The sequence below is a fragment of the Pezoporus wallicus genome, unplaced genomic scaffold, assembly GCF_028554395.1.
Source record: "Pezoporus wallicus isolate ANWC-B61680 ecotype Strahan unplaced genomic scaffold, APGP_CSIRO_Pwel_v1 contig_2871, whole genome shotgun sequence".
Lineage (NCBI taxonomy): Eukaryota > Metazoa > Chordata > Aves > Psittaciformes > Psittacidae > Pezoporus > Pezoporus wallicus.
The window spans coordinates 3,836,616-3,863,382 of record NW_026640775.1 but is presented as its reverse complement, the minus strand read 5'-3'; the positions used below and the strand labels follow the sequence as shown (position 1 = coordinate 3,863,382).

The following is a 26,767-nucleotide window of genomic DNA, read 5'->3' as shown; positions in this document are numbered from 1 at the left end:
AAAAGTTGGGGCTTCTGAAGCTGTTAACTGAGATGAAACTCTTTGAGGTACTAAATGAGCTGAAATTGATAACAGAAGACAGACATGGCTTAATTAAAATCTTAATATTTGGCTGTCTTGATCCAGCTTGTGCGTGGCTCTCCCCCGCTCCCCAGAACACATCAGTGTTTCTGATAAGCCCTTCCTCATTCTGTTGCCTGTTTTTCTTCAGATCTTCCAGAGTAGAGAAAGGAGAATTTTTTGCAGATGATGCCAGGACAGTTTGCAAAACAAGAATATACATGGGGGCTATTGTGTCTGAATGATGAGTATAATGTCAGTGACTTACAGCCTCATCCATCTCAAGGGTGCTGTAACCACTGTGGTAACGTGCTACTGAGAACTCTTTGTGAAATGAGGAATGTGCTTCCTTCCCTCCAGCATCGTTGGGCACCAAGAGAAAAAAGCCATAATTCTTGCATGTCCAGGCTAGCTTGGGTTGTTGCCATTGCCAGTCTTTACATAGACTTTTCCCTCTCCCCTTAATTTTAGTTTTCTTTATACTCTTTAGAGCTCTTGCTTGTTTCTACAGTGAATGTGATCTGATGTGACCAAGAGATTTATTTCGTGTTTCCTTTCCAGCTGTGAGGGGATCTCTTGTAATCGGATTGTACCTCAACTACTCTTACCTTGCTGGAATGGTTTGTGCATGGTGTACTTCTCCAGCATAGCAGGAGCCTGGAACCACTGCTCAGTGTCCAGCAGTGTGTGTTGTAAACTGGTTCATGGCAAGTCTGTGCTTTCCTGCTATCTACTGCAGGTGGAAGTTTTTAGTTAGAAGCCATTGCTAGGAGCAATATTTCTGGAAATCTTAGAGTATGGGCCCCAGTACCATTTCTGTGGTATTAATACTCTGCTTTAATCAAAAGGCTTAAAAATGTTCCATGAAGTGGGTCTGTGCTTTCTTTTTCACTGTACAGATAAGGAAACTGAGGCATGGCAGGAAGGATACGTGTGCGGGCGTTTGGTTAATAGTTTCCCCACCAGGTTAATGGCACATTCAGGAATAAAGCCTCAGGGTAGGATGGTTTTGTGGATCCTGACCCTTGCATGATCTAAGGGCTCCAATCCTGTATAGGGTCAGTATCGACCATAGTGCACACTAGATGTTAGGCACAGCCAGAGTCCCAGTATGCAGCCCAAGGGACACCACTGCAACCCCTTCCAGGGTTGCTCCGGGCTCGTCAGGATCTCTGCTGTGGCCAGCCTCGTGTGTCCTTTGTAGTGCTTCTGCCAGGAAAATCCTGTTGCAGATACATGGGGTTTTGAGAGCTCCTTTTGAGCGCTGCTGCACAAGGTGTTGCCTCCATGGGACCATCAGTTGTGCTCCAGGGCATCCAAGTCCTGATGCCAGGCTACAGGCAATGCTCTGCTTGGTTGTACTACAGAACAGAGATGCAAACAGTTCTTGCTTCTAATTTTTCACTGTGTTTTGCCTTTAGGTTTCTAAAGTGTAAATCTTCCCTGTGTATGCCCTGACAAATGCTGAATGGCCTTTCTTCTTCTTGATTAGAATTTGAAGGCATACTTGAAGGAAAAGCATCAAAGGCCCTCACTGTCTCTTGGGAGGTAATCCTAGTTAGTGGCTTCTAATACTTGGGCATTGTGCACGCAGTTTGAACTCAGGTTGCATAAGTGGAGCTTGGAAGCAAGCAGAGAAATATCCACCTTTCCAAGCTGTGTACTGTGCAGTTTGCTGCATTGGGAACATTCGATATCTCTGGTGTTTCCATTGCTTGAGAGATGCACATTGCTTGATTGACTAGAAGCATAGCATTGCCTAATGGAAGATGAACACTGCAGCTCAGGAAACTGGGTTTCTCCTGCCAGTTCTTTCCTGCCCAGTGCAGACAGCATTTCAACTAGTTTACTCTTCAGCTACCTTCTCCCTTGCACTCTCTAAACAACAGGCAGCCTTTTCCTCATCTGAAAAGATTATCTTCTATCTAGTGTTCAACACAGAAAAGTGGTTGTCTAGGTGAAAGTGTCATGGCAATGCCACTAGACAAATGTCTGTGATGTTATGTTATGGTTTGGATTTAAACAAATTGAGATGGAGACTATGCCTGTGCTTAGAAATCTTCTGAAACAGCAAGCCTGTGTTACTCTAGATAGCATTGTGCTTGGCCAGCTTTTATCAGTGAAAGTTTTACTGTGTTGATGATCAGTACAGGTGACAAAAAGGCCTGCCTCTTTCCCTTTTGTTTTCATTTGGCTTTGTGTCCAGGTCTATGAGAGGTTTTGCTGGCCAATCTAAGTTTATTATTATAAAAAAAAATAAAAAGGGAAGAAGAGCACATGAAATAACCCAACCTTTTCTGTGGTCAGCTTTCCTATACTGTCCTTCTGCTTTCCTATGTCAGCAAAGCTGTTAAGTATCAATCGAGGCTGGTGTGCATGATCCATCCTGGATTTTCTCACACACCCATGATTAACATATCTGTGAATTAAAATACCGCCTCTCTGCAAAATATTTTGTCCTTGCACTTTGCTCATTCTTACTTTATTGCAGTGTTAAGGTCAAAGTTCCTATCACCATGACTAAAGGTAGTGTCAGTGATGTGTGTGAGGGGCTGCAGCTGATGGCGTCCCAGATCCTCACCTTTTAGGTCAACATATTCTCCATAGTGGCTGTGGGACGTGGCTGGTATTTGTTCCTTTAAACAGAAATCTCTTATACAGAATTTCATGAACGTTTGTTGCTGCTTTGATTTACTGCTCGGAGAACAGTCTTAGGTTTAATCCTAACATCTTTTTCAGCTCCTCTGGAGGTCTGGGGCATCAGAAGTGCCGTGCTGTTCAAGGGGTGGGGCTAAACTGATGATACTTAACATGTTTAAAAGGGTATTTTCTACCTCATTCTTGGAAGCATAAACAAAAAGCTTCCCATATATCTTGCTGAACATGTGTGACTGTTTCCCACAAATGCACAGAACTAACAGCTGTACTCTATGAGCTGCAGTAAGGCCTTTTGAAGAGGTACTGTCAGCACTTCAAGGCATGTAGGAATACTCTTCCAGCTTGTTCCCTCCCCTGCTGATCTGTAAGGCTCTGTCCCCCCTCACAGTCAAGCAAGTGTAGGAAAAAAGTACCTGTGTCTGAAATTCTGGGGTTTGTTTGTATCTTGCTCATCTTTCAGAGATTAATTTTGTGTTGAATTACGATAAATGTTGCTCTGTCGCAAGTTGTGGCTGGTACTGGGTTGCCAGCACAGTACATCTGTGTTCAAATGCTCAGGAGAGGGTCTACTTTAAAATTTGAATTCCAGCCTAAAAATACATGTTGAGTATTTTTTCATGTTTAACTTCCTCGCTGGAAATAGCGGGGTTGTGTCATGTTTGTCGTCTTTTCTAGCTGTAGGCAATTTTAAGCATGGCATAGTTATGTACCAAGCTGGAAAACGTACTCCCATTGTCCTCGAGTGAAGGCAAGTAGGAATGGCACTACCACCAGATCAAATATCATGCAAATGGAAGCTAAAGGAGCTGATTCTTTGAGCAAACAACTGTTTTTCACATGTTTAATTTGTCTAGTAGCCCTTTCAGTTCCCATCTCTTCTTGTGCCCTTTGGTAAGTGGGTTTGCTATTTCTTAACAAGAAAAGATGTTGTCAAGTTCAGGGACCAGCAGGTCAAATGATGATTCTCCTCCCCTACTCTGCTCTTGTAAGACCCCACCTGCAGTGCTGAGTTCAGCTCTGAGGACCCCAACAGAAGAGAGACATGGACCTGCTTGAACAAGTCCGGAGGAAGTCATAAACATGTTCAGAGGGCTGGAGCACCTCTCCTATGGAGGCAGCCTGAGAGAGTTGGTCTTGTTCAGCCTGGAAAAGGCTCTGGGGAGACTTAGAACAACTTTCCAGTACCTAAAGGGGCTACAAGAAATCTGGACAGGGGCTTTTTACGAGGGCTTGTAGAGATAGGACAAGGGGGAATGGCTTTAAGCTGAAAGAGGGGGGAGTTAGATTAGACATTAGGAAGAAGTTTTTCACTGTGAGGGTGGTAAAGTGCTGGAGCAGTTTGCCCAGAGAAGTTATGGCTAGCTCATCACTCGAGGTGTTTGCTGCCTCTGGTGGTGCTGGTATGCAAACTATGCCAGTATGCTGCTCCGTTCTGGGCTGTTCTTTACAGTTAATGTTGGTATGCCTCTTGAGCTGAGCAGGAACTGATGGTGAAGCAGACAAAACCTGATCAAAGCACATGCGTAATTGGATTTTTAGATTGTGCTTTAAAAATGTTGAATTTTCAAATACCGTAATTAATGGGCATTAGTAGATTAGAAATGTCACCAGGTAGTTTTTTGGAGTCAGAGTTTAAGTATAATTAAAAAGAGATTACTGAACTTATTAAAATAAATGTTTTCATTAAATAAGAAACACCACTGGAACCTGTGGATGCACCACTGGACCCGTCACGTGCAGCTTGATGTTAAGGCAGGAGAAACGTTCTTTCAAGTATGGAATAAGGGGGCTGGTGCTCACTGGGACTTCCTTACTCTTGGCTGTGTGGAAGGTCGGTTGGTTTGGAGGGACTTGTAATTCCAAGGGAGTAAGCAGAAGAAGTGTACACGGGTTCAGCCAAGCAGTGACACCTTACTAGAGCTGATTCTATGGTTTGTATTGGAATAATAAGCTGGAATCATAAATAATAAATTGGAATAATAAATATTAACTTACATTTTTGTCCTTTTGCTGTGTATCCTAGTTAATTTGCAAATGGATGTTCTTTTGCAATGTTGCCTGTCGGTCAGGTGCTTTTCACTCTGCCAGGCACCACCTTAGGGTTGGGTTATCAGTGCTAACAAATACTTCAAATTAAAGTGGGAGGTAACAGATAGAAGTGAGAGCCTTTTATCTCCAGTAGTAAGGGCGAGTTTTGCTAATTCTCAGTTATGTCTCTCCATTTTATTAACCTTGTCTTATAAAAAATTTAGTATACTGCTTTTCCTGCTGTTAAAGATTTCATTTTTATAGTGCATTATTGATTAATATTGTTAGTGTTTGTGGTTTACCACCAGGTATTCTTGGCTGTAGTTTGTCTTGTGCTTGACTGCTTTTCCCTTTTTCCTTTGACTGAAATATGTTATTCAGGGCAGTATCTTAAGGAAGACATTTCCATCTGTGCATAGGACAGGGAAGTGTAAGTAATTATGTGTCAGAATGGCCAAAAAGATGTGAAAGCCTTAAGAGTTTCTTAGAACTTCTAGCAAAACTGACAAGTGATATTTGTTTTAGTATTTTAATTTTGATCTTTACATCATTGCTGTGGAACAGCAGTAGCATAGGCAGTCATGCTGCTTGGCTTTGCCAGTGACTGTTACAATGCTGGAAGTAAGCTGTGGGCTACTGGGGTTGCCAGTTCTCTTATCTTGAAGAGAGGGAAGAAAACAGATACATCAGTGACATGAAAAAAAGATGCTTCTTGTTTTATCTTCATATAGTTCCAAAAAAGTTCTCCTGATTTAAGTTAGTCTGAAAGAGACAGATTTTATGGCATCAAAGAGCTTAGTCTTCAGCTTGGAGTTCTGGTGGAGCCAAACCCTAATTGAAGTTTCCACTTCCCACAGCCATGTCTGTAAGCATGTTTCCAAAGTGGAAAGTTTGTCAAGTGATCTGGCTGTAAAAAGTTAGGTCTCGGGAAAGAGAATTTAAATTTATGTCAATTTATACAGTGTTAATCTCTGCAGAGCAGATCTTAGTGCAAGATTGACAATTTGGGTCGTGTTTGAAATTGATTCAGAGATTGATCCTTGATCGTTTTAGATCCGGTTCCAAAGCTGACTTGTGAGTTGAGATTGTAGATCAAAGCCTAAACATCACTTCCTTTCAAGCCCGAGGGTCAGGCTGAAGTGACTTGTTTTAAAATGGGGTTTTGTTGAATACTGTAACTTGAAGTGCAAAGTACACCATTGTTCTGAAAATCTCCGGTCTTTGAGGCTTAAAAGACTCCTTGAAGACGAAGGTGAAGCTGTTTGTGTACTTGTGAGCATTATAAGAAGAGACCTCAGTAAGACTAAAAAAGTGCAAGTGGCACAGATATCCGGCAAAAGGGAAACATTGATGTGGAGATAAAAGATGAATGTTTGAAGCTGAAGACTTTTCCTGTGTTTGAAGTTGTAGCATTTGTGAGTAAGGACATGCTGCCCTCTCTCAAGGCTGGGCAGGATTTGTTAGCCTCAAGAGGATGGCGGCTTTGGTAGGATATAGTCACTTTTAGCTGCTGTATCCATGCATAGAGCTAATGTGCTTATGGCTAATACAGCGAGGAAAAGCCAATGCAGAGAATGTTTTTAGAAGCACCTGTAAGTTACACCTTAAAATCACCCTTACAGACACAGCTTTCAAAACTAAGTCATTGCCAGAGCCGAAAGGGGGATAGGAGTTTTCTGTCCTTCTTGGGCACAGGGAAAAACACTCATCACATATAATCATCATCTTGCCTTTCCTCACCCATGTGCTGTGCTACAGGTGCTGCTGTGTGGGTCTACAGCCTGACAGCCAGGAGGTGAGGACAAACAGAACAGTACCATCAGGTCACAAGTGGAGGGCGTAGGGAAATGCTGTGGAAAGAACTGAGGGTGAAACAGCTAAATGTGCATGTGAAGACAGTCTGTTCATTTGCTTGAACTCTTTCTGTTTATGTTAGTTATCTGTATATCATCTAGAGCATGTCATCTGCATGCAGTTGGCTTTGCCCAGGTCCTGTCTGCTCCCACTTCACTGCTCTGCTAGCTCTGGCACTTGCCTGTTTGATGAGGCAATTCGTGAGGTGTACACATGCATCCCAAGTAGTCATTAATGAGTTTAAGCCTTGGGCCAGTAGGCCGGTGTGATGAGCCTCTTGAGAGGTGCGGGCGAGAGCAAGTCAGAGTTGCTGACACCATGCACAGTCACAGCCAGATATACCTCTCAGCTGTCAGTGTGGCCCTACCCCAACTCCATCAGAACTGATGAGCTTCAGTAAGAGCTAATAAGTTTCTTCCTTCTATTTTCCCTTTCCAGTAAGTCAGTTTTGTGGACTGTATCAGAGCCCTTTAGAGATTGGTACAGTGAGCAGGCACGTCTGTTTAGAAATTGCAAAGAAAGAAACACTTGGCAATAGCGGATGTGTCTTTTTTGTGGCAGGATCCAAAGAGCTCAGAAAGCAGTTTTTCTTCATTAGCGATCCAAATTTTATCACTGCTGCTGGGTTCTGGAACCTGACTCAGCGAGGATGAGGTAGTGCAATTGCATAAATCCAAGACTTCCATTTTTTTTAATGAAGAACAGAAGCTTTGGGATGTGGACTTTGGTGCTGGAACTGCTGGTTCTACGTTACCTTTACATCTCCCTTTGGCACAGGGAGCACTGAGACCCGAGAAGATCTCTGTTGGTCTGAGCTGCTTTAGGTTCTGCTGTCAAGCAGGGGCTTTCAGGGAATGTTTTGTTACGTGGATGCAGATGAAATGAAAAGGATTTTCTGTTGTTATATATTATTTTTCTTTCATCCCAAGCTCAGTGTAAGCTCTCGGCACCTCCAACATATTGCTAAAACCAGATGATTTTTGGTGGTTCTAGAGGAACACTTGGTTTTGTTTAAAACTGTCTCTGGTGGCTTTGAACTAGCCCCAGAGTCTTAATTAAACATTTTCAGTCAGGCATGACTCCACAGTGAGTCAAATCCTTTGCCTTTTGGTGTTTTTTTTATTTAATCACTAGGCTATTTCTCTGTATAAAGCACTAGTATTCCCATTCAGCTTCCTCTGTTAGTGTTAGGATAGAGTCCATTAAAAATTACTTTAACTGACCTTTTTCTGTCTTACTCGACTTTTCATTCTTAGTGACCTATTCTTTTCTGAGTCTTACCTTTGTCCTATCTCCTGTTGCAGACTAGGTTGTTTTCAAAATAACACATGTTGCTTTTCTGTTCTTTGTCTTTTCCCCTGAAACCTTACTTGTATTCATCCTCTCTGGCCTTGCTTTACATAGATGTCAGTTCGGGTAACGGGTTAAAACTTAAACAGAGGAAGTTTAGATTGGATATAAGGAGGAAATTCTTTCCTGTTAGGGTGGTGAGGCACTGGAATAGGTTGCCCAGGGAGGTTGTGAATGCTCCATCCCTGGCAGTGTTCAAGGCCAGGTTGGACGAGGCCTTGGGTGATATGATTTAGTGTGAGGTGTCCCTGCCCACGGCAGGGGGGTTGGAACTAGATGATCTTAAGGTCCTTTCCAACCCTAATTATTCTATGATTCCATGCTCAGCAACCCATCAATGGTTTTATCACAGCAGTAGATGCAGGTAAAACCTCTTTGAAGAATGAAATGTTGCACTGGCAGAAGCAGCTTTGGGGTCCCTATAAACTACTTCCAAATTCAGTTAGTAGCTTTATCTGAATATATTAAAATATCTGAACAAGATACATAGAGGGTGATTTGGAAACACTGTTCTCCCTTCTCATCAGGTTAGATTTGCAAGCTCTGTGCTGACAACTCACACACTAGTTTGCTTGCTTAAGGAAATTGGAACTGAGAATCCTGTCTGGTTTTACCTAAGTGAGATGAGGAATTGGTGTTCCTCAGGTGGCTTCCAGTGAGGTAGAAGTCAACTTGTGACTCAGCCCATGGCACTGATCTGTGGGGTTGCTTGGAATTGGTATCCTCTTTATCTTGCAGAGCTGTCCTACTTAGCCAAGGCGGTCACCCAAAATGGTTTTATATCCTGGTGGTTATACCGTTACCATCCAGCACTCTTAATTACTGTCTTCAGTTAACAGTTTAATAATTTCTTGCTTTTGTATCTACATTGTGCTAGAAAAAAATCAGCAAAATGAGAGAGGAAAAACTTCAAAACCTTTTTGGGGGGTAAATGATGATAAACTCTTTAAGAACAAATAAAAAGAATTTTTTTTTCTCATGGTTTTGCCACTGAACTAAACCAATCTTTTTCTTTTATAACATGGCTTTATAGGCTCATTATCATCTGGCTGACCTACAGGGTCTGAAATTGCCAGTTCTCCATGGGGAACTTCAGAGTGTTTGGCAGCTCAGTTCTGGGCTCTGCCTTTTGCTTCCTTGTTTACTGTTATTAGCCTGGCCTGATTACACTTTTCAGGCTCCATGATTGCGATTGGATGTGGCCCATTATCTGAGAAATCAGAGAATGTCATATATAAAGTATTTACAAAAGGCCGATGTGTTCTTGGACCTCTAACTAAATGGCAGTCATATATTATTTACTTAATACAAAACCCACCCTTCTGGTGTGACAACCAGTCCTATTCCCCAGGCATCCCTGTTTACTCATTTAGCTACATGAATCTTGAAGGATCACCCATTGAGTCATACTGGTCCATGCTGAGTGCTTTGCGACCCACCCACTTATCTGCATCCTTTGCTGTTTGATGTTGTGCTTCTGGGTGTAGCTGTTGGTTATATTAGGATCTCTGTGCAAACCTGTGAGTAAAGTGGGACTCAATTTGAACCTAATCTCTGACAAAAGTATGCAGCCTTGAATTCAGGTCTTCTCTACAAGCCAACTGGTTAAGTGCAAGATGCCTTCTTGCATGTTCTGTTGTAGACAGAAAAGACAGTTGGGTTTGAATCATTAGAGTATCATTTGTTTTGGCATCTGGACCTCATCAGCACGGTCTGACAGTAGGCCTAGGAGGCTGTAAAAATAGTTTAAACTTCTGAGTATTCCCAGAATTACTGGATGAGGGCTTCATCCTGGAAAAATTTGCCTGTGTTGGTACATTTTGCGCAGTGTTACAATGAATTTTTCATTTATTTTGTTCATAAGAAACCTCAAACTTCTGCTAATTTCATGTAAAATAAATGACGCTGATGTTGAGGTGAAGAACTAGAATGTAATCCATGTTAATTTTATTGGTAAGTAGTGCATGCGACTTCTGTATCTAATATAAATGAACAACACTAAAATAGACCAGCGTTTGCTTTATGTTGGCTGAGGGGATGCGGGGCATTAATGCTGATTTGTGACAATGAGTATGGAGTATTGGTTGGCAGATTAGGGTGTTCCCTTTATAAACGTGATGTTTTAACATGCCATGTTTTTCCTACTGCATGTAGCGCTTAAGATGGAATTTAGGGGGTTATTTGAATATAGGTTAGTGCTAATGTAATGAGCTGGAAGCTTAACTCATGTTGTCCCCATTGTATTTAGGAATTTCCTCTTTTGCTCTTTCCCTACCGCTCTCCCTGGTATGTGATCATGGCAACCAATTTAAGTCATTCTTTTCATCCCTTAAGTTTCTATTGTGTAAATTTTGGTTTTGATGTAACTTGGCAATATTTGAGTTCAGTTGACGAATGTATCAACACCATGTGGGATCTACAGCAGTGTCTGGAAATAGCTGTTCATGCACAGTGGTTTCCAGCATTGCATTTGTAGCTCCCTGAAGCTCTAGGCAACTTTCAAAGAGCCTAAAAAACCAAGTGATTTAAAGTAAGCAAATTTGTATGTGCTGTTAGACCAAATCTGAAACTTCTTAAGGAGCTACATCTCATTGGAAAACTTCAAGGACTCCATATGGAAAAACCTGACATGCACTGGTGTTGGCACGCTTACTCCTTTCCTCCATGCTGCAGGAGCAGTGTGCTACTGAAGCAAGGAATTTCAGTTTTCCACAAATATTTTTTCCTCTACAGATTTCTAATAGTCTTATGGGTGTTAAGTAGGGATGGTGAATGGGAGAAAGGAACTTTGGTAGGAGAACCTTTTTGTAAATTTTGTTTCTCCTATGAGTTGTAGTTGTGTTTTGAGCATTGAGTTTAATAGATCTTTGGCCACGCTCACCTTGTGTCAGTGTTGTATGGTCTTTCTTGCTCAGAAACAAGTGTTGCCGTTCTCTCAGACAGAGGTCCAAAGTGGCTGACTCTGCCGTAGCAGATGGATACTAGGATCCCAGGAAATGCTCTCTAAAGGAAAAGCGCAGGAAGCTGGATTTTAGAGCAATAAGATGTAGCTGCACTAAAAAGCTGTGCAGGTGATTAAGAAAAAACAAGTAAGTGTAATTTTTTGAGAAGTGAAATGTTGGTGGCTAGGACCTGATAAAGTGAAATAATTAAAAAAATCTATTTCATATCATGTATTTGGAATGCTCTTTGCAAACAGAAGTTTCCAGAAAGCAGTTTTTCTATGCAGAGAAGCAGGAACCAGATTGGCCACTCTCAGAAATTCAGACTATCTCTCAAAGACACTTGGCACATCTGTTAAGTCTCTGTAGACAAGAGTTGCGGCCAGTGAAAATGTTGAAAATGAAAACTTAATGAAAGTCGAAATCCTGAAAGGTTCTGGAGAAACCAGCAGGGAAAAGCCAATAGATGTTTTGCTTGGGTGGCAATTTAATGCTGAAATAAAGAGTGTATTTCAAATGCTACAAAGCAGAAAAGGCTGCTGTTGTATTTTCAGTCAGTACTGTAGGAATGATACTTATAGTAAATGAGTTTTAGGTGTGCAGATCTTAGTACAGATAAGTGATGACTGTGTGGATGTAGGATGAAAGAAGAGAAATGAGCCAAACTAAACAGGACCTCCTTTAAAAGTCCTCAGAAAAAGCAGCAGTAGAAAATCTGAATAAAGCACAAAGAAGCAGTAAATGGTGTGGGAAAAGATGAGAAGGAGAATTGATAGTAATATCCCCAAAGTCATTGCTGAAAGGGGTGCTGAAGTGCTTTACAGATTGGAAAATTTATACTGGCTGGAGTGGTGAAGAAAGGCTTCATGGCAAGGAGTGGTGACAGCCTGCCAGAGGTAGTTGCTGTAGTTCTGCTTAGACCAGCAGCAGCAGATGTTGAATCCAGATGTGGAGCTTGTAATGTCTCCTGTCACGGGGAAAATCCATATGGTAAGAGCTGATTCACCAAGGAACCTTGGGAGCCTTTTGTGGTGAAAGGCACAATCTTTAGCTCTATGAGTTTGAGAAAATTAAGTGGCTAAAGATAATGCTGCCTAAGTGGAAGAGCAAGGTGAGTTCAACCAAGTATGCACCCTGAGAGCACTGAATGATTAAAAAAGGCAGCCCAAACCCAACCCTGTTCATGGTAGGCTTTGCAGTCTGCAATAAAACACATGATCTTTTTCATCAGGGCTCAGTGTAGAGCACCTGAAGGGCAATGGAACACCAATAATAATTAACATCTTCAAGGCTAAATTTCAATGTGAAGCATATACCATTAAAATGGATGAAAGCTTGAGAGAATGGCTGAGACCGGTTTGTCAAACAAAGGTTCATTCTGTCAGATCTGCTGCAAACAGATAACAATGTAGGTAAATCAGAGCTCTTATGTTGAAGAGATTTCAATTCTGATTTAAAAAAATAATCCATTTACCAGTATTTGAATAAAGACCAAAATGTAATGGAGCATAACAAAAAAGGCTACGTTACCTCTTTCTCCTTAGCTAATTATTACTGGCTGCCCCAACAGTTCCCAACTCATCCATTCCTTTGTATGGTAGAAAACGGAGAAGGAATTTGAATCACGTACCTGAAAGTTGCTGAGTGTATTCAGTGGGGTGCGAGGTCACCTGGCTTTGTTTCCAGTTTTCAACTTGTGGCAGGGAACCGTTTGCAGAAGCCAAGTACAAAGCCATGGCTCAAAGTGGGTTCTTCACTTTATTCAAAACCTGTATGTATTTTTTGCCCTGAGAGAGTGCCTCATTTGGGAATGAAGTCCCAAAGTCCTACACCTTACCTATCTATCATAAAATTTTCAGGCTTCCGCAGTGTAGAGAGGGAGGGTGGTTTCCAAAGCTTGGCATCTGTCTGTAAGAGGAACCTTCTGCACCAAGTGTGGCTAAGCGTATTTTAGGCATGGTGCTGCAAATTGCCCATTTCTGTGTTCCAAGCAAAGCATCACCGATTACTTTTGGTTGTACATCTTTGAAGCACTTCAACAAAGTGAAAATAGTTTGAAAACCTTTAGGTAGAGACTTGCTCTGTGTAAGACAGAGACAATCTGTTTGGTTTTTCATGTTGTTTTTTGTCAGGCTTTGTTAGGATGCAGTGATATGTGCCACTTACTTCTTGTTAGAAACAGGCTGTTAGGAAGATAACTCAGTAACTCAACTGCAGGTATTCTGTCCCTTCCAGTGGAAAGACGGATTTCTTTCATCAAGATTTCAGATTCGCTGTTGCATTTCTCATGTAACTTACAAGTGTAAATTTGCTTGTGGACTTTTGAAGGCGAGAGCTGTCCTGACTCACAGGCTGCAGCAGGAAATGATGGCTTCAAAAGCCCTGCAGTGTAGCATGGGATCTGGCCTCCTTCGCTGCGGGCTGTGCGAGTGTGAGGAGGAGACTCCAGGGTGGTTTGTCATTTATCATCACAAGGCTTGAGCATCTGAAGTGGACTGACTCATTCCCTTCCTAGTGACTCACTGTGTGTTTTCTTTTTCTTGGGTGGAAAAATAACTCCTGTATTTCTAAGGGAAAGGCAAAGCGAGAGCCAGACTGTAGAGACCAGTTTGTATCGGTAAAAGACAAATACATGCTTGGAAGTATTTCTATTGCAGGAGTCCTGGTATCCTAGGAAATGCGTGTTCATGTGGTTTGGGGCAAGAACTGAGTCAAAATGTGCATTATTTCATCTGTCAGAACTGAGGAAGGGTGCCCTGGCACAGAAGCAAACACATGCCAGGATGCCCTGGCATACTCTCAGGTTATTTCAACCAAATTTGTTTTTTCTCTTGTTTAGTATTCCAATATAAGTGGATTTCTTTTTCTATGTTACCTGCGTTTGATAGTTTCTTGTTTTTCGTCTCTGATGGTCCAAAGAGCTTCTTCCTGTGCCAGTCTCTCCCATTTACTCAGTTGTTTTAGTTAAAGGGCAAGAGTTTTCTCACAGAAGTTCATATACTGGTCCCCTACGTCATTAACGAGGTCTGCTTCTACATGTTCTGCAGTGTGATACTGCAGTCACAAGCCTCCCTTCCTGATGCTTAGATGTTACATTCTCACATAACGTGCGTAAAAGAGGATCTGATTCACCAATGTCTTCCCGTGCATTTACAGAGGCCTCAAATGGGGTTAATGAAGCTGAACTTTGTGTCAAACCAAAAAAATGCTGTCCTGTACCTTCACAGTTTTATCTTCTGATTTTAAATTCACTTCTCAGGCATATTTCTGCCTGTTATCTGAAACTGTCAATCCTGTAGCACAGCTGTTTCTCTTTGAAAGAGCTGCTGCAATGCTTTGACATTACCCTCTAACGTAAGCTCCCTGGTAAGACTGCATGTACATACGCGCGACCCTCTCGCAGGGGAAGTCTGTGCATTACGGGAGCCCATTGCAGCTGCTGGATCTGTAGCTGAGATGGTAGGGTGGGAGCAGGGAGCTGACATGAACCACTGCAGTTACACAGACCAGCTCAAGTAGTTCAGCTTGTGAGCAAAAATAGAGGAGTAATTTTGTGGAAGAAAGAAGTTAAAGGTTCAGTTCCTTCACAATAACTGTTTCTTTTGGGTAGCTCTAAAATAAAATCCTCCACTATTCCTGCTTGCTAAGACTCTGCAATCAGATCTGCATATATTGACTCCTCTTGCTTAGAGCTCATTAAATTCTTTATTTAGTACTTACATTGAGGCAACAGCAAGTGATAGAAACTTACTGTACTGGAAGTCTAAGCATGTATGTATGTAAAGTGAAAAAGTCATATTGACTAGCACCTGGAGTGTTGATAGCAGCTTGGTAAGTCTGTGCTCCAGGCTCTGTGTGCATCATTGAAGGTTGCGGGGTGTGTGTGTGTGTGATGATGGATTTAATCATAGTTTCTGAGTTTTCCGCTTACTTTCTGTTGCTGTAATTCATGTTTATCCCAGTTACCCTGGAAGAGCATTGCTAATCTTCATTTCCTACTAGCATTGCCATGGGTTACAACACAGTGCAAAGCTATGGGGTGGGTCTTGCTGCATCTCAGGGAAGACGCACCCACATCTGGTTTTGCATTTTACACTTGGACACTTGTATCTCGGGGAAGTAGTATTGATGTGGGTGGTTCTTTGCTGGTCAGACTGTTTTAGCCTGAATCTTGTTTTCCATGGCCACTCATGAAATCTGTCTTCAGGGAGGCGTTTAGTGAGGCAGTAAAAAAACATACCCTGAGCATTTTACTTGTAAACATAAAACGTTTTAAACAGTCATGAATAATACAGATGCTGTCCATGTTCTCTTTGGCTAGTCAAGATGATAGTAGATTCAGATCTTTGTTTTATCAAAATGCATTGAGAGAAGGCTGGATTCAGGTTGTGAAGGATGATGTGCTCTGATCAGGAACTGAAACAAGTCTGTCTGAACCTTAACAGCTTTCTGCAAAGATGACACTTTACCAGGCTTGACACACTGCCTTGTGGGGCTCCCGTATTTCGACTGAAGTGCCTCAAACTGTTCTGCAGCTCCTTTGTAACTTGAACAGCGCTTCTCCCCCACGCATACATGACCTTCAAAAGTCAAAGTGTTTGTGGAATAAAGATAGATGACTTTCAGTTGCAACAGTTTTTTTTCTGTTTGCCTTGCCTGAATTGAATTTTCTTGGAATCAATAGCTGATGTATTTGAGGTTCACCTTCTGTCATTGACTTATTGATGCTTTTCTGAGTGCACAGTTTATTAAGCGTTAGAATACTCTTCACAAAATTTGCTGGTTTGTTTTGAATTTTCTTGCATTAAAACTTCCTTTCTTTTCCAAAACTTTTCAGAAAGTCATTAACAACCTTCAGCCCACAAAATTTCCATAAAGAAGTTTTTGTTGCCTCTGAATTTGTTAAACCTACGTTAGTGTGAGATGTTACTTGTTTCTGAGACAGTTCTTGTGAATTCAGTTCAAAATGTTGCTCAGAAACATGAGGCAAGACTGTTTTCAACTTGCAAAACGATGATTCAAGATACTCGTCTCTTCTAATGAATGATTGACAGAGATTGCTTAGAGTTCATCTAAGGAACCTTTCCCAACTAGCAAGTATGGAAATGTGACATATGAAGGAAACATATTTTATTTTTTTTTAAGAAAGGTTTGGGCATTCGTTATTTCAGGATTTCACCACTTGGATTTGAGGTTCTTATGTCCTCTCTTCCTTCTCTTTTCCAAATGCTCAGATTGGGTGTAGGTGGCTAAAAAGGGACTAGATTATTGAAAAAGTCCATTATACAATTCATTTAGCTTCTTTTGTAAATCTGGTTTGCAGTGCCCAAAGAAACTGCCCCAAACTCAACAATTTCTTTTCTTCTAGATGGCCCCAGGTGCTTTGGATCTTGTTAACTTGTTCTGATCTTGATAAGTAGCATTTACTGTCTTGTTGCAGTGAACAGAGGAGCTGCAGAGTAGCAAAGAAGCTTGCTCCTTTCAAACAGCATCAGTGGGTAAAAAGGATAATCCCTAGACATCTTGACTTATAGGTGCATACTGTAACTGTTGAGGAAAAATATTCACTTAACATGTACTGAAATGGAAAGTTTCTATTTTTCTTTTCTAATCACTGCATCTGTCCTACAGACCCTCAGGGTGACAAAATATTAGTTTTGTTTTAGGCAACCCTTTCCAGTAACAACTGTGGTGCAGAGACTACATGAATGCGTAGGGTAGTCAGAAGAAATAACAGACCTTTTTTGTTGTTGTTTTGAGCCTCTTCAGGAATCACAGCAGAGGACAAAATCCTAGTTAATAAACCCAACATTTTTTGCTTGTTTTTTTGAGTGTGCCTTTTGAGTTGTTTTTCAGTTGCTGCTTAGCCCAGAGGAAGGCTGAAGTGCGTGTCTGTTGTGTTGCATCCCTTATTCTGCCTCCAGTGCAAACAGTCCTGTGATGACAGCTGACAGGCCTTGAGATGCTGGTCAGCTATTTCATTTTCATCTGACAGTATCTGCTTATGGCATAGATGTAGGAAGGGGAAAAGTGACATAACGTTTAAGACCAAGCTGTATCGTATCAGTGTTTCCCCCTATTTTTCCTAAACTATTTGGGTTTTTTTTTCCCCTTTCTCACACTCTTTCCCTGCTCCTTGTACCCCCAGAGCTGGATGCTGAGATGGAGATCTTTGTATTGCTGGATTTTCCCCAGTACCATTTGATGCTTGGGGCATGTGGCTGCAGGCAGTGCAGCCACAGCAGCTCCCCAACAGACATGCTGCTGTGCTTGGGGCTGGCTGAATTTGTCTCCTGGTTTCCAAAGGATCATCTTTGCCTCTGCACTGCTAATGTGGTTTTGAATAGTAGTTACTGCTAAACTTTTTCCCCCCCAATTGCTTTTTCTGAGGCATCTGCATACAAGAATCTTTCCTTATCCACTGAGCAACTAAGGGTCTAAATACATGTTTTGCTCTGAAGTCTTCAGGCTTTTCTCAAGCTGCATTTTCAAGCTTTCCCTCCAGAGCTGTGTTGCTGTCTTCTCCTCTTCATACAAGAGCTGGGGTCCCTGGGTTGTTGAGCAACATTGTGAGCTGGTGCTGGACGAAACACCACAGTATATTGAGAAGGGTGAGGAGAAAGGGGGAGAGCAGGGGCTCTTAGCAGTCTGTAACTCTCAGTGGGTGCTGAGGGGTGCAAGGTGCACCCCAGTGGGCTGGCATGTAGGCTTGGGTGAGCAGCTGGAGGTAAGGTTACACATGGAGCTTAGCCAGTTTCACTGCATGGTGTCTGCTTGGGGCCATCTTGTCACCCATCCTGTCCTGAGGCAAATGGGCTCTCTCAATCAGCATCCCATTCTGCTGCCTCTCAGCTCCTCCTTCCTCAGGAAGAGAGGCTGGGGATGATGCTGTCACTTGGTGTTAGTGGGGACCAAGCTCAACAGCCCTGGACTGGTAGGGAAGAAGGTGGTTTCAGACAGACAGCAGTGGGGGGACTCCTGGAGGTTTGATTGCAGTTCCTTCAGTGCTCCTGTTTCTCTCAGCCATTGTCCCCTCTTCTAAGCCCCTGACATCTCTGCTGGGAAACACTGTGGGCGAAATATTTGCAGCTGTCCAGAAATGGCACTAGAAGCTTTAGCAAGTGCTGTCTATGAGCAGGCTTGGGGCTTGCAGTGTTTACTCATTGATACGTGGGGAAGGAAGCTGGGGAAGAGCTGCCTTTCAGACCTCTGGCTCTCCACACATCTGGCTCATGTGGTTCCCTGGCAGATGTGATTGAGAAAAACCTATGCCATGCAGGGGCTGCTGCTACCACATGGGCTCATCTGCAGCCTCAGGATAGCAGCTCTTGCTGGAGGAGCAGCTGCCTCCAGGGAGAGTGTCTGAATCCCCAGATGCCAGAGGAAGAGGAAGGACTGTAATTAGTTTAACTGGCCCCAGGTGTGTAACAGGAGGAAACTGGAGAGAAAACAAATTATAGGGCAGATTCTGGCCTTGCCTGTTGCTTTAAACAAATGGATCCTGTGCTGCCCTTGGGGCTGGAAGTGTCTCTGCTTCTGGGGGTTGGTCTGTGGAGACAGATATTTAGTGATTCAGACTGTTGGAGGGACATTGTGACAAGTAGAGATAGACTCCACAAATAAACCCCATCTTTCCAGTTAGGGCACTCCTCAGTCTAGCTCTCTTGCTTGCTCTCATTGCTGCCTGTGGATGAATGCACTGCCTTCGTCATCTTCCCTGTGATGACATGAGGGTGGCTGATGTCCACCACGCTGCTTATAAGGTGGAAAACCTTTGCGTGAGTTTCCTAGGCTCCTTAAGCAGAAGGTATTGCGTGCTACAGCTGGCCGAGAAGACCTTTGCTCAGCCTCCAGCCTGCTGAGGGCCTTCATATCTGTGGAGGCTTTGAACAGAGGGAGTCAGAGTGTATCTCTGGCTAACATCTAGGGCTCTCCTGTTGTAGTGCTTCATTGTACCAAAGACATCCCTTAGCCCCTGTCCTAAGGGCTTTTACTAAACTGATAGAGATGGGAAAGGGAAAGGTGGGAGAGGCAGCATCAGCATGCTGGGGTGTGCAGCTGGCTATAACAGATCCTAGGGATCTCTTGATCTTGAAGGACTCTCCTTCAAAAAAACTATTAATCTGCTGCTGCTTTTTAAGCCTCTCATTGGGCTTGCTCTTTTAAGAGCTAATGGTGGTTTTGAATTCCACGTGGAGGCTACTGTTGAATTACTTGACGTGTTACAGACTGTCTTGTAAGAACTTACAGGAAGCTTCATTGTGACTTCTCGTGTGTTTAATGCATTGCCATTTTAATTTTAATGGCTGTAAAGGAAATACCTTTGTGGAACACTAACCTTAATTGCCTTCCTTTTAAGAAGCCAAATACAGAGCATAGTTTGCTACAGCTTGATTTTTGTTCTGTAAAAGATCATATTCAAGCAGAGATCCTGTCAGAATTTTGTCCCAGTTTTGCAAAGAAACCTCTTTTGGGATGGGGACAGAAGAGTGGGAAGGAGGGGGGAAACTGACAGAAAAGATAAGTGTATTCAGAATCTAATGCATGATTGGCACGGAGTTGGAAGGGAGGTTTAACTCTTCTCCTTGACTTGGGAGTCTGTTATTACATCCTACCACCAGTGCTTGAGTATATAAATGACTGAGTCTCTTATACAACCAAGGTACAAGACTGCTGTGTACGGTGGGTAGCACTTTGCTTTGTGGGTAGTGCCATTAACTTCTGTGAAATTACTTGTAGTGAAAGGTATTAAGCAGTGTAAGTAAGAGCATGGTTCATCAGCTGTTGTACTGGCACCAGCTAGGGGGTGTTCCTGCTTCTGCTTCTTATTTCTGCTGCCCCTCTGTTTCCTCTATCAAGCAGCCGCCCTTGTCTAGTGAGTTATGATTTAACTGATTATGCTCTGTGAATGATTTGGTTTGGTTTTTAACCCAGTTTATTTCATAGGACCAGACAAAGGCACAGGCAGGCATATTTAGTGCTCTGCTCAGGTTTGCAAAGTTAACTCTGTCACTGACCATGCTGTCCTGCTCCTCCATCTCAAGAGCTGATGGCCCATGAGCAAGCAGCAAGTTGCACACCACGGGTAGATCAGTGGTGGATGTGCCTGATGAGCAGAGCTGGACGGCAGCCCTGGGATCGTGCACACAGTACTCAGGGCTCAGAGCAGTCCTGCCAGGGAGGTGGTTCATCAGCTGCAGACCAGCCCTGCAGCCTATCCCGTGATGTGCTGTGTTAGCTCCTGCATTGTGAAAAATGGCCCTGGCAGAGCCAAATGACTGTACTGAATGTTTGCTGCAGTGGGCAGTGTCATTGCCAGATCGTCTCATGTGAGCTTCTGTCTGGATGTCCTTGCATGTAAACTGTAGGGTACCAACAGTCTTTCACAATCCTTATGCTTTAATGACAATTATTTGTCACACTTCTGATTTTGTACTGCTAGGATACAGCACTGAGACCTCCTGCAAAGCTCAGATGGATATCTTAATTAAAAAAATAAAATCAGCTCTGCTGTGTATAGATACATTTAGAAGTAATTTAAGGGGCTTGGAAAGCTGCAGATCTCTGTGAGGGTATTCTATGTTTCAAAGAGATCACTGCTACTTATGGCAAGACATCTGTTATCTGAGCAGCCCTGCAAGGCACTGAACAATAGGCCTGTTCTTTGGCAGGCCTCCATAGTCATCAGCATCTAAGAATAGCATATGGAAGATCTCCACTCAATAGCAGTTGATGTTGATGCGTGCAAGCAGGTGCATATTTTAGTGGTTTTTGTCGTATGGAGTCTAAGACTTCAGCTGGTACAGTTTCTACCTCAGGGCTACTCTGTTCATAGTCAGATCCTGGTACACCATTGGAGAAATAACTTTCATGTTTCTTCTATTCAGATGGATAAAAAGCTACTTGGAGCAGCAGAATTCACTTACCCGCTACCAGTAGGTTTATGGGGAAGCTTGGTGATGCAGCTATAGATTTTGTGCTGGGAGTGCTGCCTCTTAACGTATTTCATCTGTCAGCATCCCTTCCATGCAATTTTGAATCTCTGGTGTATAATGAGGGCTAAGACATGCAGCAGTTTTTTTCCTTAAGGGGAGCACTGATAGTCTGCTGCTGCTCATGTTCCCAGGACTTCCAGGAGCTAGATGAACCTATGTCAGGTTTCGTTTAAAGTTGCCCTAAACTTAATAGGAAGAGAAACACATGCATAGCTAGGGCTACATCTGCACAGAAATAAGGTCTTATGGTTGCAGCAAAAGAAGCTTATAGTTTACAAGGTATTTTTTCCAATGCCTATCTTCAGAGTTGGCAAGAACTGGCAGTTTCTGTTCCACTGGAAACATTGACCTTTGGGTGGAAAAACGTGAGACTGCTCCAATGCAAACTAGAGGCCAGAGACTTTGGGTCTTGCATGGGTTTCCCTGATACTGCTGATTTCTCTGCAAGTATCTTCCCAATGCTTGGAAGCTTTGAGACCTGGAGCTTTGAGTCTAGACTGGGTGTGCACAGGGAGAAAAGAACTGTGTGCTATTTGACTAATACTTGTGATTTTCAAATTCCTTGCTCCCCTAATATAGTTGTTTTCTGGGAAGAAGTAGTCATCTGATTATAGCCCAACACTAAGAGGTAAAAGAAACACCATGCCTGGAGGCTCTTCTAGAGACCGGTGTGGTTCTTGGAAAGCACCAAAGCTGAGTATATTCTTGCTTGGGGACAAGGGATTGAGGGAGAAAGACAGAATGGGGGTGAAACTTAATTGATACAAGCTGATGTCATTTGTGATCAGGCTTTCAGTAGCGAGTCTGGTGTAGAACAGGCAAGATGCTGTACAGATGGTGTAAGAGAATGGACGAATTGGAGAAGCAAAAACTAACACAAACAGACAAGTATTTTTTTGTGCCCGCAGCTTGGAAGACTATCCCGTTTGGGAGTATAGTTGCTTCTGAGTGCATTTTCTCTACTAAATGGAATATTTTACAGCTCAAATCTGGTCTAGACAGTTTAGCCACAAAATTTTAACATTCTTTTGAGAGCATTAAAAAAAAAAGTTCCAGCACATTTGAACAAATGGCTTTTCATTGACTGCTCACCCTCGCTTCAGCCATAGGACTAAAACTAAAAGGTTCTTTTTCTCCCTGGTAATTTGGCTGCCAAGGAGGAGGAGAATTGTCCTGTGGACTAGATGTGGGGGAATGGGAGGAGGTATTTTCCTTTTGATTGCTGCTTGTTCATAAATTCTCAGCCCAGCAGCAAGCTGCAGGGGTTCAGGTTACAGCTTACTTCGCTTGGGGCAAAATCTGCCCTTATTAGTTCCTGCATCAATCTCCACTAGTTCCAGCTGCCTCAACACTGATACTGATTTAGAAGTGCCTCTCCCAGAGCAGGTCAGGGATAAAGACTGCCTTTCTCTGTTTTGGTAATGGTCTGTCTCAATCCTTAGTAAAGGTAAGAACGAATGAATGGAAGTTGAGTTAAAAAAAAAAACAACCACAAAGCGAACACCAAACCAAAAACCCTACCAGTTAGCCTTACTTGTTTTCTGTTGCTTGTAGCGAAATGGTTCATATGACTGAAAATAAGCATCCATTTAAATACTTGTAGAATTTGAGCCAAGAAAAGGGGTATAACCTTCAGAAAACAAGAATATTAAGTTAAATTTGCTTCCTTGTTTTCCCAGCCTCTGTTCTCAATAGCGGAGTTTGCATCGAGGACTGCAAGATTGCACCTTACTTTGCCCTTAACAATAAATCCTTCTTGAACACTGTTCAGTGTTAGGTCTTAAAAACAAAACCATGAAAAAAAAGGCCTGCCCCACTGTGTCTGATATATATAGAATTGAAGTTCCAAAGATGCTAACATGAAGTTAGGCACCTGCTGGCAAGCTAGCCCGGTTGCGTTCCTCCCACATTGCTGTAGGGGACTTACTGCTGCCGTTATCAGTAGGAGCAGCAGGTACTCGGTGCTCTGCAGAATCAGGCTGCTTTTGCTTTATAAAGTAAGAAATGTGTGCTGGGAGTGTTAGTACGTATTGAAGTCCTGGAGTGCACTGTGGATATTTGTCCATATTGTGCTGCAGTGATTTGACAGGTTTTAAACCATATGCAGATTTTTACTGTTGTTGCTGTCTCTGTGCAAAGCTGAGATGGGGAGGATTCTTTCCTGCTGCAGTTACCACTCATGGTTCTGCACATGGATCTGTAGCTGAGCCATGGTCTGTGAAAGAGGGTACAGAATGACACCTGGGACTTGTGCATGTGCGCCATTTTAGGCCCTTGTTCATATTTTAGCAGTGATGAAATAGTGCTGTTCCTGTGCAAGCATTTGTTTTGTGAGTGCCATGATAGGCATCAGCCAGATCCCTGGCCAGGGAGGCATTTCACAGCCACTGGTCAAAGAATGATTTTGGACATGTCCAAACTCAGCCACTCGAAGGAAGCTAGACATTTGAATGTGAAGTGAAAAGAGATCTTGTGCCTGATTCACCAAAAGGGAGGTCAGGCATTGGAACAGGCTGCTCAGGAAAGTGGTGGAATAGCTGTCCCTGGAAGTGTTCAAAAACCATGTAGACAAGGCCCTTAGTGCATGCGTTAGTGGTGGCCTTGGCAGCGCTGGGATAATGTCTGGACTTGATCTTAAAGGTCTTTTCCAATCTAGCTGATTCTGTGAGTGAAGGGAAGAGAGGAAAACCCCACTTGAATCATTTGTTGCTCTGTGGATTATGCAGAGATTGTGGAATCCCTTGGTCATACAGAGTAAGAGTGGACAACCTTCCCTTAAAAGAAATAGGACCATCAGAAGATCCGTTTAAGGGAGGGAGTAGGGAAGGAATATGCACAATGTGGGGTAACCCTCAACCACTGGGGGTTTGAAAGGGCTTGCTCTGTTTCAGAGATCAGGCCTAACTTAATGAACTCAGGGTAAGGATCCCTGCGTGAGGGCCACTGCTATGCAGACAGGCAGCTTAGATGGTCATCATGGTCCGTGTTCCAGTTTGTGTCTTATTTGTAGGAACTCTCTCTGTGACTGAAGCTGGTTGGGTTTTCTCCCTTCTGTCCCATGCTCTGGTGTCAGCTGCCTGCGTGGCCTGTCCTCTGTTGATCACCCCTTTGATCACCTGTTGCTTCATGCAGACATTAAATAACTGCTGGTGATGAAAGCATTTCTTTGTTGTAACTGTCATTGTCATAAAATTTGTCACAAAAAAGTAATTTACTCTTTCATATCTCATTAACAGTGTTACTTTCATCCTGAGGCTTTCTTTTTAATATAATTTTGTTTCTTGTCTGGAATAAAAGTATCAGAACCAGATACTAACATTGATGCTCAAAGCTTGGAAAAGCGGAGAGCTTATATGAAATGTTCTGACTACATTGTTGACTTTGCTTTACACATCAAAGCAATTCATCTTAAAGAGATTAAAAAAAAAAGGAAAAAGATAATTGGGAAAGCATGCAAAGTACAAGAGAAGCATTGTTTAATTAAGAACAAGATTCGTAGACCACTCTATATGGGGAATTAACTCCAGAGAATTTAGGAAAACATGTTTTTCTAATGAGAACTTCAACTAAACAGATTGGCTCCTTCATAAAAAAGAATACATTTGATTGTAGGATATAAGTGACTCCACAAGGAGAATATCTCCCATCCTGGGGGGTTCTTTGCTTCCTGTGGTTCTGTGTTAGTCAACAAAACCCGCCAAGGGGGGAAAAGGCATATTTTTAACAGTGAGTGCAATGAAGCAGTAGAGGTGATTATCAATGACATGGTAAATCCTCAGTTGCTTGGAGTGTTTATGTAAATTGGATGAGATTCTAAATAATATACTCTGTATTAGATGAAAGTTGTTGAGCAAAGAGTACTGTAGTGAAAACGGAGGCTTGTTTTACGTAGATCAAGCCCAGTAACTATCAGCCCTTTTGCTACTTTTGAGATCTGTCAAAAACTGGGCAAAGACTGCAGCCCGTGTTTGTCTCTTGGTTGAAGCTCCCATGGAGTATACAAGACCTCTGTGATTTGGTTCTATTTTCGTTCTATAGCTGAAAGCCAAATACAATTTTATGGGCTTGCAAAGATCTGGGTTCTTGAATACTTCTGTTACGTTTGACACTAAAGGAAAAGACTCTGGGTTGTCTATTTGAGATGGTTTTAGCAATGAGATCACTGTAAAACTGAGATCAACCAGGCTATGATTCCTTGAAATGCAATGAGATCACTGTAAAATTGAGAGCAACCAGGTTATTATTCCTTGAAATATGATGGAAAAACTTCCAGCTTCTGTGGAGTGACTTGTGGTGAGAGTTGGAGATGGTGAAAACATTTGTACCACATCTTTTCAATTTATTCTCCATTTCCAGGAGGCTTGGTATTAATTAGCAAGTGTCTTGGGAGTTTTGCATCATAAGGCCAGAGGAGGAGTGACCCAGTCACTGTGGCTTCAGTGTGAATTTTGAACTCCAGTCCTGCAGTGTGCCCCTGATGGGACCTACATTGCCCACATCCTCCAATCTGAGCACGAGCTTCTTCTTAAAATCAATGAGAGACAGCTGCTAGTCTGCCTTTGAATGCATCTTCGTCATTCATCTCTCCCTGCATCAGCTGCTGTCTGTGGAGGGGCAGCTGAGAAGTGTTTCAGAACACCCCTCTAGGACACAGAGGGTGGATGGGTGGTGTGTCGGGATGCTTTCCCAAGAGATCCTGTCTCACTGGGGTATATGGACGTGTGGTTGTCCAGCACAAGCAGGCCCGTGGTTCTGCGCTGCGCCTTATAGTTGAAGTTACTGTATTAATGATTATGTGATAACCAACCTGCCCCCTGCCACAGCCAATGCCAAATTTGCCTTTGCGAGATTAAACTGTTACACTTCTCATTAAAGCAAGGACGCTATAAAATTAGAGAAAGAAAGCATGGTGTCTTTTGGTAACACTTGCATGATTCACACTGTTAATTTTGTGGAACTGCACTAATTCCTTTTATGAACAGGACAAGGTAATCATCACGGAAATTTTAGTAGTAAACTGAAGGGTTCTGTGAAGATGAAATGATTTTGATTCCTTGTGGCAGATTAAGTAGTTTAGTGTGGAACATTAATATTTATAAAGATTGCTGGTGATAGAATTGATTTTGATGACTAATCCTTGTAGCTCTGTAACCATTACAGATATAATTTGCTAGCTGTGTAAATATGATACCAGTGTATACACAAAATATTAACTTGGATAAAAAAGACCCAACTGTTCTTATGCTTTTACTGTTTATTCAGCCAACAGTTCTATTTATTTTGCTGTTGCAGAGCAGTTTCCAAAATGGTCCTATCTTCTATATCTTCTATGTCTTATCCTATATATTCCAGTGGAAACTATTAGAAAAAATGTCGGTGACCTTTAACAGCAGCAAAATGTGTTCCAGTGCTAACACTTCCAAGTAACCTTTCTAAGGATAATAATGTATAGTTACACTGTGTCTGTCTTGACATTTAGTGGAAGTTTCGTCTCACCTTTTAAATTTACTATTTTAGAAAAAAAATCTTAAAAGATGACTGAAGTTTTGAATTGCTTAAATTGAGTATTTTCTTTATTTTTTTATTTTTAAATAATGGTACCATAAAAATGGGGGAAGAAGTGGGGGGAAAAAAAAAAATCACAGCCTTTTAATATGTTCTTCTTCTAACAAAGGTATATATTCCTGATCTGGATGTACTTAATTTTGAAGCATCCTGAGCTTGTTGGTATGCAGGATCTGCAGTTTATTTCCCAGTGAACTTCAAGTTCAGAGACTCTATCAATTCAGTTCCCTTGTGCATTTTGAATTTCTTTCATATGTTGATGGTTTAACTTTTAATTAATCTAAGCTCATGCAACTGACTTGTGGCCCATGTTAC

The 26,767-nt window shown here is 42.3% G+C and overlaps 1 protein-coding gene across 2 annotated transcripts in view; it reads left to right on the top strand.

Moving 5' to 3' along the window:
* CHST11 (carbohydrate sulfotransferase 11) overlaps nt 1-26,767 on the top strand; it is a 165,023-nt gene that overhangs the window by 11,124 nt on the left and 127,132 nt on the right. The window lies entirely within an intron of this gene.